This window comes from Cnephaeus nilssonii (assembly GCF_951640355.1).
Source record: "Cnephaeus nilssonii genome assembly, chromosome: 19".
Taxonomy (NCBI): domain Eukaryota; kingdom Metazoa; phylum Chordata; class Mammalia; order Chiroptera; family Vespertilionidae; genus Cnephaeus; species Cnephaeus nilssonii.
The window spans coordinates 29097083-29115288 of NC_137090.1; positions in this window are offsets into that span (position 1 = coordinate 29097083).

Consider the following 18206-nt stretch of genomic DNA (forward strand, 5'->3'; position numbering starts at 1 on the left):
TTTCCTGCTGCACTCTACCCCGCCCTGCCTCCGCTCCTCCCTTCTCCCCCGCCCCGCCTTATCTGCCGGCCTGCCTGCTCTCCTTCTCCCCCAGCCCCACCTCCGCTCCTCCCTTCTCCTCCCCCCCCCCACCCCCGCTTGCTTGCTTCTCTGCAGCTTTGCTCCCTTCTGCAGTTCTTGGCTTCTTTCTACGCTGTCTTGATATGCAAATTAACCGCCATCTTTGTTGAGATGATTTGCATACTTGTTCTGATTGGCTGGTGGGCGTGGCTTGGGTGTAGCAAAGGTGCGGTCGATTTGCATATTTGTCTATTAGATAGGACTAGAGGCCCAGTGCATGACATTTGTGCACTAGGGAAAGGGGAGTCCCTTCAGCCCGGCCTGCACCCTTTAGCAGTCTGGGAGCCCTCGGGGGATGTCCAACTGACGCAGAGGTGGGAGAGGCTCCTGTCACCACCGTTCTGCTTGGTCTGTGGGAGCGCACTGACCACCAGGGGGCAGCTCCTGTGTTGAGCATCTGCCCCCTGGTGGTCAGTGTGCATCATAGAGAGCTGTCATTCCGCCATTTGGTCTATTTACATATTACCCATTTATTATATAGGATAGGATTTGGTCTCATGACATCTTTCACCCCTCTGCTTAATCAAGTTCCCCTTCATTGAAGCCTTTTTTAAAAATTGATTTTAGAGAGAAGAAGGGAGAGGGAGAGAGATAGAAACATCCATGATGAGAGAATCATGGATCAGATGCCTCCTGCACACCCCACACTGGGGATCGAGCCTGCAACCCGGGCATGTGCCCTTGACTGGAATCAAACCCAGGACTCTTCAGTCTGCAGACTGACGCTCTTATCCACTGAGCCAAACCAGCTAGGGCTCATTGAAGTCTTTGGTGCATTACTTATGTTGCAGGTGCTAAATAAATTTTTGAATGAATGATTGTTTTTTTTTTTCTCTCTGAATATTGCTTGTAGTGCCATACTACCGGAGACAATCCTACAACCTTGCAAATTGGCATCTCTAATGATGTATAACCATACATTATCTAGATATAACATGTTACCGTACTTTTCGACCTTTGTTGGGTTCATGTTGCTGCAAAGCAATCTTCTATATATATAAAATCCTAAGCAACTGGCCAACCATTTAAGCGGCCTACTGGTAGCTATGATGTGCACTGACCACCAGGGGGCAGCCACTTAATGCAAGAGCTACTGGCCTGCCATGACTTCGCAGCTGCGGTTCTCGGATGATGCACCCAGAATCAAAGAAGAGGGAGCCTGATTTTGGGGTTGTATCACCTGAGAACCACCCTCGCCATTCAGGACCCCTCGAAGGATGTTGGAGAGCCGGTTTTGGCCCAATCCCCTCAGGCCAGGCCGAGGGACCCCACCTGTGCACAAATCTATGCACCAGGCCTCTAGTATATATATAAAAGCATAGTATGCAAATCAATCAGACAGCAGAATGACCGGTTGCTATGACACACTTACCACCAGGGGGCAGACACTCAATGCAGAAGCTGCCCCCAGCCTGTAGGCCTCGATCACCCTCCCCCTGGCCAGTAGGCTCTGATCACCCAATGGAGAACGGGCAACTGGTGGTAGGTGGCAGCGGACATGGGAGGGAACAGGCCAAGGCAGGTGCAAGTGGGGCTCTGGTCGCCTCCCCCACACACACACACCCTGATTGTAGGCCAGGCCTAGGGACCCTACCCATGCACAAATTTTGTGCACAGGGCCTCTAGTTTTCATAAGAGTATAGTCCATTTCCACTCATTTATTCCACCTCTCTTCAAATCTGTTCTCTCATCATTCCCTGCCAGCACACTTGACTGGTGACTTCACTTTTAGGTAACATAGCTACAGGAATGTATTCACACTTTTTAATCCTCACCTGGGGATATTTTTTAATTGATTTTTAATAAGGGTACAGGGGAGAGCATGAGGAACATCAATGTGTGAGAGACATCAGTTGCCTCCCTCATGCCCCAAGTGGGGCGGGGATCCAACCTGCAATCCAGGTATGTGCCCTTGACTGGGAATTCCATGACCCTTTGGTGTGCAGGCTGATGCTCTAACCATTTATCAACACCAGCCAGGCTGTATTTGCACTCAATGCTTTGGATTAGGTATCTTTTTTTTTTTTTTCATAGAGGGAGAGAAAGAGGAATCATCAATTAGCTGCCTCTTGCAAGCCCCCCACTGGGGACTGAGCCCACAACCCTGACATGTGCCCTGCGTAGGAATCGAACCATGACCTCCTGGTTAATGGGTTGACCCCCACTGAGGCACACCTGCTGGGCCTCATTCTTTTCCCTCAGAATAAAACTTAAATGATTGACTCTAGCTGGTTTGGCTCAGTGGCTGGAGCATCGGCCTACGAACTGAAGGGTACTGGGTTCGATTCCAGTCAAGGGCACATGCCCATGTTGAGGACTCAATCCCCAGTGTGGGGAGTGCAGAAGACCACTGATATCACTGATTTTCTCTCCTTATTGATGTTTCTGTCTCTGTCCCTCTCCCTTTCTCTCTGAAACCAATAAAGAATATATTTAAATAAAAATAAAAAATGATTGAAAGTGGTATAAAGGGTAAGAGTCAAGAATGATGCTTAGGTTTTTCTGTTTAGCTTAGACCTTTTTATCTGGCCCTTGTTTATCTCCCCAGTTTGTTTTTGTTTTTTCTTGCCACACCCCTTGGTACTCAGCTCAAACTCTTTTATCTCTCCCTGAACACCATATCTCCTTATCTCTTTGACTTTGTTGTGTCCTCACACTTAACAAATTTTAGTTTAGAGGTCATTTCCTTTTATACATCCTTGAGCCTTCATGATGATCTTCATATGTGCTTTCATTCCACCAGCTACTTAGCTGTTAATGTTGCCTGTTTGTACTGGGCTGCAGCTTCCTTGAAGGCAGGAGTGTGTCTTCTAGACTGCATTCCTAAAACCTAGCATGCTGCTGCATGGCACTCAGAGAGAGGCACTTAATATTATTACTGAATTCAACTAATAACATGCATTTGTGGGCTAACTGATTTAATCAAAACAGACTAAAGGTCTAGATAGATGTGCTTTTATTTGAACATTATGCAATTTAAACCTGACTCAGTCATGCTGTTCTTTTGAGCAAGATCTTTAGAAGGTACTAATTGATTGGCTAAAGAATAACCCTTCTGGACAGCAAAGGGCTCTTGGACAGAACTGTTCTGAAAAACAATGAATTTGTGTTTTTCCAGGAAGAGGAGAAGGGTTTTTGAAAAGTAACTTTTCCTATGGGGATGTCTGCCAGAATAAAAAGCTCCTGTTTTCTACATGGTGAAAGATGAGCTCTAGTTTAGAATAGAGGTGGGCTAGAGTAGGGATTGCAAACTAAAAAACCTCCAAGAACCCAATAAATAATAGAAATGAGTGAGACAAGCCAAAGGAGAGAGGTGAACTCATGACCATTGTAAAGGTTCATACCCTGTGTATGTTTGCTCACGGTTGCCAGATCTCATTTTTCTAGAGAAGTTAGAAATCTTTTCATATTTGGCAAAAAGGTAGTTCTGTTTTAAAAATTAAGACAAACTCAGCTGGTGTGGCTCAGTGGTTGAGAGTCAACTCATGAACCAGGAGATCACCCGTTCAATTCCCAGTCAGGGCACATACCTGCCTTGGGGGCTTGATCCCCAGTAGGAGGATGCAGGAGGCAGCGATTGATGTTTCTCTCTCTCCCTTTTCCCTCCTTTCCCTCTCCAAATCAATAAAAACAGCATTAAGACAAAAGTATCTGCAGGCCGATTTTCCTGTGGGTTACCAGTGTGGGACTTCTTGGATGGAAGCTGATGTTAGTGGGAATTTTTTCTAGTGGCTGTCAATACTAGGAAACACAGATAGTACCAGAGAGAAAGGTTTGCTGATAGAGAAGCAAATGATCTGTCAGTGTGGTTTAGCATGATGTCAGGTGAACAGACTGGTGCAGGTGAACCAGTAATTGGTCCCTGTGATCCAATCACAATGGTAGGTTAGAAAAAAACATAAGAATTAATCTTCACCATCAATATTTCAGTTCCTAGAAGGATTGGGATTGCAATGGTAAAACTTCAGAACGTAGTGCACATGTTTGGGTGGGAGAGGGTATATCTTGGAAATAGTTGTAATAAGTGACTAAGTTTATTCTGGTGTTTGAAAGAGATTATTCTACCTCTGGTTTAAAGTGCCTGGCACATAGTGGGCAATAAATGTTTGTTATAGTGAGTATGTTCACCTCTGTTATCTGCAAATCAAAAAAGGCTGTGATAACTGCCAGGAAATTGAGAAAGCAATGATCTCGGTTATGTTTTTCAGTCAGCAAGTAGTGGTGAGACAAAAAAGCAAAGAATTTAACTCCAGTATTTCATAATTACTAAGCACATAATCTTTTACCTGGTCCCTAGAAATGTATGTGAAGTTTATACAGTTCCTTTCCTGAAAAGTAAGTTTCTATTTAAAGTATTGCATATTGCTTAAAAAAACCTAATGGGGATCAAATTTTAAAAGCAGTAGTTCCACCCGGCCGGTGTGGCTCAGTGATTGAGCGTTGACCTATGAACCAGGAGGTCATGGTTCAATTCCCAGTCAGGCAGCTGATCAATGATTCTCTCTCATCATTGATTCTCTCTTTCTCTCTCCCTTCCTCTCTGAAATCCAATAAAAATTATATATATACTAGAGGCCCGGTGCACGAAATTCGTGCATGGGGGGATGTGTCCCTCAGCCCAGCCTGCACCCTCTCCAATCTGGGATCCCTCTCACAATCCAGGACTGCTGGCTCCCAATTGCTTGCTTGCTTGCCTGCCTGCCTGCCTGATTGCCCCTAACCGCTTCTGCCTGCCAGCCTGATCACCCCCTAACCCAGTGATGGGCAACCTTTTGAGCTTGGTGTGTCAAACTTTGCCAAAAAACTGAGCATAACTTGGGTAGTGTGTCACTTTGAGGAAAAAACATTATTTCACGATATTTATAGTTTAAATAACATAAATGTATAACTGTTATATATAATTGTATTTAATAAACCAAAAACTAAATATTTAGTGCTGACACGCATGTCAGAGGTTCACCATCACTGCCCTAACCAGTCCCCTGCCAGCCTGATCGATGCCTAACTGCTCCCCTGCTGGCCCGATTGCCCCTAACTGCCCTCCCCTGCCGGCCTAGTCACCCCCAATTGCCCTCCCCTGCTGGCCTGGTCACCCCCAACTGCCCTCCCCTGCAGGCCTGGTCCCCCCCCCAACTGCCCTCCCCTGCAGGCCTGGTCCCCCCCCCCCCAACTGCCCTCCCCTGCAAGCCTAGTTGCCCCTAACTGCCCTCCCCTGCCAGCCCAGTCACCCCTAACTGCCCTCCCCTGCTGGCCCAGTCACCCCTAACTGCCCTCTCTTGCCTGCCTGGTCGCCCCTAACTGCCCTCCCCTGCAGGCCTTACCCTTCCCAACTTCCCTCCCCTGCAGACCTGGTCCTCCCCAACTGCCCTCCCCTGCAGGCCTTGCCCCTCTTAACTGCCCTCTCCTGCAGGCCTGATTCCCCCCCCAACTGCCCTCCCCTGCAGGCCTGGTCGCTCCCAACTGCCCTCCCCTGCTGACCCAGTCACCCCTAACTGCCCTCCCCTGCTGGCCCAGTTGCCCTAACTGCCCTCCCCTGCTGGCCCAGTTGCCCTAACTGCCCTCCCCTGCTGGCCTGGTCACCCCCAAAACTTCCCTCCCCTGCACGCCGTGTCCCCCCTCAACTGCCCTCCCCTGAAGGCCTGGGTCCCCCCCAACTGCCCTCCCCTGCAGGACTGGTCGCCCCTAACTGCCCTCCCCTGCCGGCCTGGTCACCCTAATTGCCCTCCCCTGCTGGCCTGGTTTCCGGTAACTGCCCTCCCCTGCAGGCCTGGTCCCCCCCAACTACCCTTCCCTGCAGGCCTGGCCCCCCCCCAACTGTCCTCCCCTCCAGGCCTGGTCGCCCCTAACTGCCCTTCTCTGCCAACCCAGTCACCCCTAACTGCACTCCCCTGCAGGCCTGATTGCCCCCAACTGCCCTCCCTTTCAGGCCTGGTCCCTCCCAACTGCCATCCCCTGTGGGCCTGATTGCCCCCAACTGCCCTTCCCTGCAGGCCTGTGGGCCCCCCCCATCAACTGTCCTCCCTGCAGGCCTGCCCCCCCCCTCCAACTGCCGACCCAGTCACCCCTAACTGCACTCCCCTACAGGCCTGATTGCCCCCAACTGCCCTCCCTTTCAAGCCTGGTCCCTCCCAACTGCCCTCCCCTGTGGGCTTAATTGCCTACAACTGCCCTCCCCTGCTGGCTATCTTGTGGTGGCCATCTTTGCCCACATGGGGGCGGCCATGTTGTGTATTGGAGTGATGGTCAATTTGCATATTACCTCTTTATTATATAGGATTATTATATAGGATATATTTTTTTAAGGCAGTAGTTCTGCACTGGCTAGGTAGTCAATTGGTTAGAGCATCATCCCCATACACAGTTGTGGGTTTAGGGGCACATATAAGAATCAACCAATGAATGCATAAATTAGTGAAGCAAGTAGAGGTGTCTCTCCCTTTCTCTAAAATAAAAAAATTCTTTGAATAAAAATAACTTGTCTGAGATTTTGCTATAAAGTGTTCTTATGAACTATGAGACTGTCTTTCTCTGAGGTTGGTAATTGCTGAAAATTTTATATAACAATTTATTACATTAATTGATATTGTGCAAGTAGTAAGGCTTTGTTCTGACACAAGATATTTTTGAAATTTCAAATTTTATTTTCAATATACATACCTATTCACAGAAGCCCTTCACAATTTGAAAATGAAATACATTGTGTATGTAGGACTTTAGCAATGTAATATGCCTCATCAAATTGGTGATACAGAAAGATACTTCCTCTGTAATAAATACTGTGTATTATATAAATTTCATCAAACTAATTATGCTTTTACATAAAAATCAAATCAAATTCCAGACCAATATATTCTTGGCCACCTGCCTTCAGGCCAATTGCATTACTGAAAAATTTTTTTCTACAATCTCTATTTTAGGAACATAGACAGAATTTTGATATTCATTTAAAAATATTTAAGCCCTAACTGGTTTGGCTCAGTGGCTAGAGTGTCAGCCTGTGGACTGAAAGGTCTCAGGTTCGATTCCGGTCAAGGGCATGTACCTTGGTTGCAGGCACATACCCAGTAGGGAGTGTGCAGGAGGCAGCTGATCGATGTTACTCTCTCATCGATGTTTCTAACTCTCTATCCCTCTCCCTTCCTCTCTGTAAAAAAATCAATAAAATGTATTTTTAAAAATAATAATAAAAATATTTAAGAGCCCCTTTGCATAGATAAAAAGTAAATTTGAGGTATTTTGAAAGGATAGAAATATTAGAAGAGTTGATATCTACAAAATGAAATCTTCGTTAGGAAATTTACTTGGTTATTCATCCAGATTACTTCTGTTTTGCTCTTGTCTCTCTGGTCTTCACTTATGACCTCTTTGGATTGCTTCTTTGACTCAGACTTGGCATTTCTCTCTGGAATGAGGCTTTGGTAAGAAACACTCCACTCGTATGGTGGGAAAACCATAGTCCTGGGGAGCCCAAGACACCTGACTTAGTGCTTTCAGCTCCCCACCAGGAGAGGGAGAAACAGTTGGCTTGTATTTGGGGTTAATCCTAGCAGAACTAAAATTTTTACATTTGAGATCAGAACTACTGTGTCTGGTTTGAAGATTGGAATTTTTATTATCCTACTTACAAATTACTGTCTTTGTAGAGTTATAAGATATTAGAACTAGAAGGTACCTTAAAGGTCTAGTCCAGTGGTCGGCAAACTCATTAGTCAACAGAGCCAAATATCAACAGTACAACCATTGAAATTTCTTTTGAGAGCCGAAAACCGACTTTTGCGCATGGGCCACAAAGTTTCAATCGCACTGTACGTGCGCTCCCGCACGTGGTATTTTGTAGAAGAGCCACACTCAAGGGGCCAAAGAGCCGCATGTGGCTCTCGAGCCACGGTTTGCCGACCACTGTCCTAGTCAAAGCTTATTTTATAGGGACTCAGAACTGCTTGAAGCAGTTGTAGGATAAGGCACGTTAGAACCTGTTACTCATATTGGCAGCAAATGCTTAGTTCTTTAAAACTTGACATTTTGCCCTAGCCGGTTTGGCTCAATGGATAGAGCATCAGCCTGTGGACTGAAAGGTCCCAGGTTCAATTCCGGTCAAGGGCACGTGCCCAGGTTGCCAGCTTGATCCCCAGTAGGGGCTGTGCAGGAGGCAGCCAATCAATGATTCTCATCATTAATGTTTCTATCTCTCTTCTTCTCCCTTCCTCTCTGAAATAAAAAATATTTTTTTAAAAAAACGGCATTTTATTTATTTTTGTTAATCCTCATCCGAGAATATTTTCCATTGATTTTTAGAGAGAGTGGAAGGGAGGGGGAGAAAGAGAGAGATAAACATTGGTTGCCTGCCTCATGCACACCAACCAGGGCCGTGGATCGAGCCTGCAACCCAAGTATGTGCCCTTGACTGTGAATCAAAAATGAGACCCTTTGGTGCTCAGGCCGACACACTATTTCGCAAACCAGCCAGGGGTTGGCTATGTTTAAACAATGATAATTTAGGGTCTTGAAAAATAATTATAAAGGGAAGTTTGGTTTGGGTTAGGGCTCGGAGCATTTGCAGGGCTCTAAAGTACTGAGGAATTTTCAGGAGTATGAGAGTAGAAGGGATAGTCTCTGTGAATCTGCATGGAGAATTTACTTCATGGCTCTATTTTCTGGACCTTTAGACATTTTATTCATACTTAAAGGCCTCTTTCAGTCACCATTTCCTCCTGAAGTCTTCCCCAATCTCTCTACTAGCTTTTTTAAAAATGTGTTTTTAATTATTTCAGAGCGAGAGAAGAAGAGAGAGAAATATCAAATCAGAGAGAAACAGCCTCCCACACACACCCTACTAAAGTTCTAGCCCACAACCTGGGCATTTGCCCTGACAGGTGACCTACTGGTGCATGGAGTGATGCTCAATCAACTGAGCCACACCTGCTGGGCTCTACTAGCTATTAAAAATCCTTTCTCTCTCTCTCTTTTTAAATCCTCACCGAGATATTTTTCCAATGATATTTAGAGAGAGGGAACGATAGAGAGAAATATCCATGTGAGAGAAACACATTGATTGGTTGCCTCCTGCATGTGCCCCAACCAGGGCCGGAGCCAGGGAGGAGCCTGCAACTGAGATACATACCCTTGACCCCAGGACCCTTCAATCCCCAGGCCAATGCTCTATCCACTGAGCCAAACCAGCTAGGGCAAGAATCCTTTCTCCTTATACTAGATAAAAGAAACTGTGGCTTTGGGCAATATTTTATATATACATCTCTAATGAGAAGCTATGTTACAGTTGTTTGTGTCATATTGTTACATCAAAGTGTCTGTCTCTTAAATCATGATAGAGAGGGAAGGGCATGAGCTTTTAGATTGGACAAATCTGGGTTTGAACACTAGCTCTGATCTTTACTAGCAGTGTATCTTTTTGTCATATAATATCTATTTCTATAGCATTGTTGGGAGGATTAAATGGAGTAATACATCTACAGTACCTTTCATCATTTGCCCATCTGCAGGCTACAATCTAATGGCATAGAAATTCTGTTCTTTGCTGTCTGCTAAGACTTCTAAGGAGGTGGTTTGGGAAGGAAAAATTTACAGATCCGAAAACCCAGGTGTACAAGGAGTCATATGTAAGATCTCCGTCTTTTAATCTGATTAAACTGATGAGCAAAAGAGAAACTATGTAATATTAGGAAAAGCTGTCAGTCACTCAGGTTATAAATACATTTATGATATACATTATACAGGGGTGGACAAGGTAGGTTTACAGTTGTGAGTACTCAAAACAGTTTATTCTTTTTTAATTTTAATTTCTTTATTGGAAACAGTTTATTCTTGTATTCTTTTTTATTAATGAGTGTATTCTTGTACTTATTAATTATCATATTATTTACTTGTATAACAACTGTAAACTTACTTTTGCCCACTCCTGTGTAATGGAAATGCTACCACCATTTGTACTAGAAACAATTTCTACTTGGAAAATTCATTCTGATAACACAAAACTCTTGTTCAAAATTTTGGCAGATATGCCCAGCCAGCGTAGCTCAGTGGTTGAGCATCGACCTAGGAATCAGGAGGTCATGGTTCAATTCTAGGTCAGGGCACATGCCTGGGTTGCAGGCTTGATCCCCAGTGATTCTCTCTCATCATTGATGTTCCTATCTCTCTCCCCCTCTCCCTTCCTCTCTGAAATTAAAAAAAACACCACACACATTAAGGCAGATATCTGAATTAGGCATGTGAGAAGAGAAGACATTCTAAAAATGTAGCTGTTGCCTTAGCTGGTTTGGCTCAGTGGATAGAGCGTCAGCCTGTGGACTAAAGAGTCCCGGGTTCGATTCCAATCAAGGGCCCATGCCTGGGTTGTGGACTTGATCCCCAATAGAGGGCATGCAGGAGGCAGCCTTCAATGATTCTCTCTCATCATTGATGTTTCTATCTTTCTCTCCCTCTCCCTTGCTCTCTGAAATCAATAAAAATATATTAAAAAGAATCTATGTATATAAAAGCCTAAGCGACCAAATGACCAGTTGACTGGTCGCTATGATGCGCACTGACCACCAGGGGGCAGACACTCAATACAGGAGCTGACCCCTGGTGATCAGTGTGCTCCCACAGTGGGAGTGCCGCTCAGCTGACAGAACTGACCCAACCCGGTGGCCCACCAGCCTGGTGGCAGCCACTCACTCCCTCAGTAGTCCTGAAGGTCCAATCTCCAGAGAACGGGCCAGGCACCAATGTACTGGCGCTGCCAGCACAATCCCGACAGCGCTGCTGACCTCCTGGAAGTCGGCCTCGGGCACTGTGGCCGCTTCCCCTCCCTAGATGCTCTGCAAGGAAGAAATGATATAAACGTGTCTGCCAGGTGGCTCCTGATAACCATAACCGGCGTGAACATCAATGGGACGGATCTGGATCCCAGGCTGGTAAGGGCGTCCTACCACCCTCCTGGAGGGCCGATCATGTACCGTCTCCCTTCATCCCCCTGGGGACGGGCGCCAGCCGCAGGGCTCACGGCCGGCAAGCTCCACTGTGGCCATGCGAGCCTCTCCCCATCAGGACTGACTGGGCATGAGCCCACGACAAATGCAGTGGGGCTGGGATAAGCAGGAGCGGCAGGCAGAGTTGGACTGCAGGTTTCAGCCCAATACCCACAGGCCACACCGAGGAACCCAATCCATGCACAAATTCTTGCATGAGGCCTCTAGTCTATAATAATAAAAGCATAATATGCTAATTAGACCGGATGACCTTCCGGAGGAAGCTGGGGCTGTGAGGGACGTTTGGGTCCTGGGTGCCAGAGGGAAGCCAGTGCAGGCAGCCAGGGGAAGGAAGGCCTACTCTTGCAAGAATTTCGTGCAATTGGGCCTCTAGTAAAATAAATAAAAATGTAGCTTGTGGTTTACCTAAGTTAATGAGAACTGCTTATTTGTCTTGTAACCGTGAAGCTCTATCAAGATTTTACACACAATATGTCACAATCATCTATATAAGATGTAGTGTGGCCCTGGCCAGTGTGGCTTAGTTGGTTGAGTGTCATCCCGTACACTGAGAGGTCACTGGTTTCTTTCCCAGTCAGGGCACATCCAGGTTTCAGCTTGATACCTGGTAGGGGGCGTGCAGTAGGCAGCTGATTGATGTTTCTCTCTCTCATTGATGTTTCTCTCTCCCTCTCCCTTCCCCCCTCTCTCAAATCAATAAAAACATTTTTGAAAAAAGATGCAGTGTGGATTAATGCAAAGTGAGGTTGGACTAGAAGTCAGAAGAACTGTACTCAAGCTCTGATTTTATCTGGGGAGGGATCTCTATTACAGGTTTTGTTACTATAGCAAAGACTGTGGTAAAATACAGGCTGATCAGAAGCATCGTGCACAGCAAACCCTTACAACTTTGTGTATATCAGTGTATTGGAATTACTAAAAAAGGCTAAGACTGACTAAAGCAGTAACATCTAATCTGTAAAAAACCAGCACACTCCCTGTAATTCCTTAAAATATATGTGGGGCTCTGGCCAGTTTGGCTCAGTGATTAGACGGTCAGCCTGCAGACCAAAGGGTCTTGGATTCGATTCCAGGTCGGGGTGCCTACCGAGGTTGCAGGTTGGATCCCCAGCCCCGGCTGGGCACGTGTGGGAGGCAACCAGTCCATGTGTGTCTCATCAATGTTTCTCTCTCTCTCCCTTCCTCCCTCCCTCCCTTTCCTCCATCTTACTCTTTCTGTAAGGATCAGTGGAGAAGAATATCTTCAAGTGAGGAGATAGATAGATGATAGATAGATAGATAGATAGATAGATAGATAGATAGATAGATAGATAAATAGATATAGATAATAAAAAAGAAAGAAATGTGGGTTGGACTGACCCTCCCTAAAATACATAATATCCTGACTAGACATCACAGATCTAATGATATGCTGGTAATTCTGAATAAATGTTTGTCAGGTCCCGAGAAGGAAAGGCAGGCTAAGTAAGAGGTCCCTGCAATTTACTAGGTTGTGCCAGACCCTAAGGTGAAGATAGGAAAATGATTTGAGAAGACTCTTCAAAAAAGGACAGTGGTATGTTCTTCTGATGAATACAGTTAATAAAAAGGTCAAGAAAAAAAATGTCTCTGAAAAAAAAAAAGGAGAAATGGTAACTTCCAGAAAAGGTAAAGCTACCAAATGCCTGTGTACAGAGATAGCGGCCAAGAGCATGGGCATTGAATGGTGGCCGCTGAGTGAGTGACTTTGTCTGTTGGAATTGCTCTCTTGGAGGTAAGTTTAGGTCTTCTCACTCTCTTTGATCTTGGTCTAATTCCCTCCAGTGACTCCACAACTTCCTAATCGTGGGTTCTTGGTAAGTTCATTAGCTTCTCTAAGCTAGCCTCAGTTTCCCTGACTGTAAAACACAGATCTCTAGTACCTGCTGTTAAAGGTTGTTTTAAGGATCAGGTGAAGTAATAAATGTGACCATTTCACTCTCAGCTACTAGGTAAGCTCCCTGTGCTGAGGAACTCTTCCGGGGATGGGCAGAGCCGAGCTGCGCCACTGCTGGCCTCTAGCAACCACAGGAGCACCTAAAGCCCTATTCTTACTTGTGGTTCCTAATTTTCAATCATCTGACTTCTACCAAGTGGAGGAAGAACAAATGGAGTAAACTGTGGACATTGTGAAGCCATTTATAAAGGGAGTGATGCTAAAAAATGCCCCCGTTCTTGCAGGGGATGGTTTTCCAAACAAGCCTTCATAGTATAAAGTCAGGAGCCCAAGGAAAAGCCTGGATACTCCTCACAAAGAAGCAAATGTGTAAGCCACCAGCTCCTCCTTTTTTTTTTTTTTCCAGCTTTATGGAAATACTAGAGGCCCAGTGCACAAATTTGTGCATGGGTGGGGTCCCTCAGCCTGGCCAGCGATCAGGGTTGATCAGGGCCATCTTGTCCAGTGCTGTTCGGGGTCTATTGGTGCCAGCCAGCGGGTGGGAGGGACCACGGGAGGTTGGCCGGCCACAGGAGGTTGGCTGTGGGAACGTACTGACCACCAGGGGGCAGCTCCTTCATTGAGCATCTGTCCCCTGGTGGTGAGTGCGCATCATAGCAATGGGTCAACTGGTCGTTTGGTTACTTAGGCTTTTATATATATAGATTATTTACATATCATACAGTTCACCCAAAGTGTAAAGTTCAATAATTTGTAGTACATTTACAGAGTTGCACAACTACCACCACAATCAGTTTTAGAACATTTTCATCATTGCCAAACAGAAACCCTGAACCACACCCCATTTTCCTCCAAAGGCCCCAGCCCTAGGCAATAATGAATTTACTTCTTTTTTTTTTTTTTAAATATATTTCATTGATTTTTCACAGAGAGGAAGGGAGAGGGATAGAGAACTAGAAACATCGATGAGAGAGACATCGACCAGCCGCCTCCTGCACACCCCCCACCGGGGGATGTGCCCGCAACCAATGTACATGCCCTTGACCGGAATCGAACCCGGGACCTTCCAGTCCGCAGACCGACGCTCTATCCACTGAGCCAAACCGGTTTCGGCGAATTTACTTCTTGTCACATAAATGGAATCATAAATTATGTGGTCCTTTGTGGCTGGCTTTTTTCATTTAGTATAATGTTGACAAGGTTAATCCATATTGTAGCATATATCAGTACTTAATTTTTATTGTCAAATAATATTCTATTGTATGGGTAGACCACGTTTTATTTATCCATTCATCAGTTGTTGGTCACTTGGACCAGTTCCTTCTGAAATTTCTCTCTTGCATTTGATCTTCATAGAGACTCTCAGAAGAGTGACTTGACTGCACTTATAACTTAACTGTAAAAGCCCTGATATAGGTGTTTCCCATCTGTACATATTTAATTAATGTTATTACCTAAACCAAAATATGAAGACTCAACCACTTCTATTTGAAAAGATCAATACTTTTCAACTCTTCTAATATATTTCCTGGTACTATTGAACTATTTACCCACGTTGGTGTCTCCCAATTTTGAATTAGTCACCATTTGAACTTTTTGTTAAAAATATAAATGCAGCCCTGACCGGTTTGGCTCAGTGGATAGACCGTCGGCCTGCGGACTGAAGGGTCCCAGGTTCAATTCCGGTCGGGAGCATGTACCTTGGTTGTGGGCACATCCCCAGTGGGGGGTGTGCAAGAGGCAGTTGATCGATGTCTCTCTCTCATCGATGTTTCTAGCTCTCTATTCCTCTCCCTTCCTCTCTGTAAAAAATCAATAAAATATATTAAAAAATATATAAATGCAGGTACACAGTTGAAATTGGGAAATGCAAAATGAAAAATTACCTGTAATCCCAACACTTATAACCTTAGCATGCTTTTTTAAAAAATATTTTATTGATTTTTACAGAGAGGAAGGGAGAGGTATAGAGAGTTAGAAATATCGACGAGAGAGAAACATAGATCAGCTGCCTCCTGCACACCCCCCACTGGGGATGTGCCTGCAACCAAGGTACATGCCCATGACTGGAATCGAACCTAGGACCCTTCAGTCCACAGGCCGACGCTCTATCCACTGAGCCAAACCAGTTAGGGCCTTAGCATGCTTTTAAGAATAAATTTCTTTGTAAAAATGTTATATGTTTATTATAAATGCAGAAAATGCAGCAAAGTACAAGTTAGAAAGGAAATCACTCTGAATCCCAGAAATAACTATTTAAATATTAAGTTAAAAGCATTTCAGACATCTCCTCTTTTATGTATATACTAAAGGCCCAGTGCACGAATTCATGCATGGGTGGGGTCCCTCGGCCTGGCCAGTGATTGGGCCGATTGGGGTGGGGGGGTGGCTTCCCGGGGGAGGGGGCCGCAGGAGGTTGGCTGGCTGGTCCCCAATCAGGGCCAATTGGGGGGCTGGCAGCCAGGGGAAGGGACCGCGGGAGGTTGGCTGGCTGCGGAAGGTTGGCTGTGGGAGTGCACTGACCACCAGGGGGCAGCTCCTGTGTTGAGTGTCTGTCCCCTGGTGGCCAGTGCGTGTCATAACAACCAGCCGACCAGTCATTTGGTCGTTTGGTCGCTTAGGCTTTTATATATATAGATACAGATAGGACAGATGGATGACCAGATAGAAAAATATAAATTAAATATACATGATGATTTTTGCCCTGGCCAGTGTGACTCAGTTGGTTGAGCAGTGGCCTGTGCACTGAAAGGTCACCAGGTCAAGGTCAAGGCACATACCCACGTTGCAGTTTCCATTCCCAGTCAGAGGATGCAGCCAATGGATGTCTCTCTCTTCTCTCCTCCTCCTGTCCTCTCTCTCTCTCTCAAATCAATGAATATATATATGTATGTGTATATATATATATATATATATATGCACATATATATATATATATATATATATATATATATATGTTGATTTTTAACAAAAACAATATTTACTTGAATTTTACAGAAGAGCTTCTGGTCCAAAATGGTGACTGAGCACATCCCACACTTTCTGTCCTTTTTCCGGGACTCTAGAAATGATGGGGTGTGGGGAATGCATTTAATATATTCATACATGTGCTCTAAAACAAGATGAGTTATCAGAGATTGTGAGAAGTTCCTGATGGGATTGAATGAAAGAGGATGGTGACAGTCCATGTGCCTGTGGGAATCCTCCTATGCTACTCCCACAAGAGGCAGGAGTTCCGTTCTCCTGTGGGAGGGGGTGGGGGAAGCTGGGAGCCAGAGGAAGCCTCGCTGTGGGAGCCGGGCAGTACAGTGGCAGCCTCCAGGCCTATCCTGCATCCCACTCCATCCTCCTTTCTGGAGGTCATACCAGTGCAACCTCTACCTCTTGGCAGGAGCAGTAGTTCAGAACTAGAGCAGTGTCTCCAGTGGCTCAATATTGGGGAGACAGGAGGAGTGCTTAAAGCTCCAGCAATCCAATCTGCATCCCTCAACTACACCCACAACTTGAGAAAATTTCAGTTTAGTAGGGATCTGAGTAAAAAAAAAAAAAAAAAAAAAAAAAAAGGCCCATGGTAAAGAATCCCCAGATACTTTAAAAAAAAAAAATGTATTTTATTGATTTTTTACAGAGAGGAAGGGAGAGGGATAGAAAGCTAGAAACATCGACCAGCTGCCTCCTGCACATCCCCCACTGGGGACGTGCCCGCAACCAATGTACATGCCCTTGACCAGAATCGAACCTGGGACCTTTTAGTCCGCAGACCGACGCTCTATCCACTGAGCCAAACCGGTTTCAGCATGAGTCCCCAGATACTTGAGTAGTACCTTGAAATAAAGTAAAATAAAGAAATAAATAAAAAATAAAAAACAGAAGAATTTTACTTGAGGGAACATAGCTAATGGAATTGAAACAAACCCTTAGAATAAGCATTATTAATATAATCAGAGAGATGCAAGGCTTTGCATCCATGAAGCAAGAACAGGTATTATACTGGTAAAGATGAATTAAATTGGAGAACTTGATCATCTAAAACATAATCTATATTATAAAAGGCCAGTGGCCGTAACGCCGTAACAACCAAACAACCGGTCACCAGGAGGTGCATGGAGCACCTCTCGGGCCCTCCTCCCAACCCCCCCCCCCCCCCCCCAGCACCGGCAGCGCCCGCGGAGTGTGCGAGGCATCACGGGGTGTTGAACATGGCCCTGATGGCAGGCTAGGCCTAGGGGACCCTACACGCGCATGATTTAATCATGCGCTGGGCCTCTAGTGTTTGAAATAAAACAGTAGGTGGGTTGAGTGGCAGAATCGATACACTGAAGAGTGAACAGTGCACTGGAAGATTGGCTGGAGGGATTCTCTCAGATGCAGTAAGAAAAGAAGAGAAAATGGAAGTATGAAAGCCATGGAAGGTAGAGCAGGAAGTGCTAACATCAGTCTGATAGCCGGGACAGGAGAAAGTGGAGACCTGGAGGGCAGAGATGGCAATGTTCTCTGTTATTTCAGCAACTGCACTTCTCCAACCCTTCTTCCTGTTGCCCAGGCTGTCTCCCACGATGGAGGCTGAAAATGCTCACAACTTGCTTTTCCGGCCACTCTCACAGCTGGGACCTGGGTGTGTGACCCAGTCCTGATCATGGGGACCCGGTAAGGACTTAGCAGAAAGGTATTTCTCCACAATACCAGGGATGCATAAGGAACAACTGCTTTCCTGTGCAGTCGTGTGAGGAGAAACTCCCAGCAGCTGCAGTGGCCCTCTTGCAACCACAAAGAGACAAAAGCAATGCTGAAAGAAAGATGACCCTTGCATGCCCCCTACTGGTGATCGAGCCCCCAACCTGGGCATGTGCCCTCACCAGGAATCAACTGTGACCCCCTGGGTCATAGGTCGATACTTGACCACTGAGCCATGCAGGCCAGGCCCTTGTATGTTTGCATGTTAATCCCCTATATGTTTTAGACATTGAAAATACCTCCTTCCATCCTGTAACCTATTAACTTTGTTTATGTGGTATCTTTCAGGGATAGAAATAACTTCCATGCAATCAAATCTTGTTTGTTCTCCCATTTGGTTTGTGTTTTGGAGTTGTAAGTTCCTCCCTACTCTAGGTCACAAAGTTCATCCTACATTTTATTCAGTCAGCTTTGTAGTTTCCCTTTCACATTTAGTTTCTTAACTC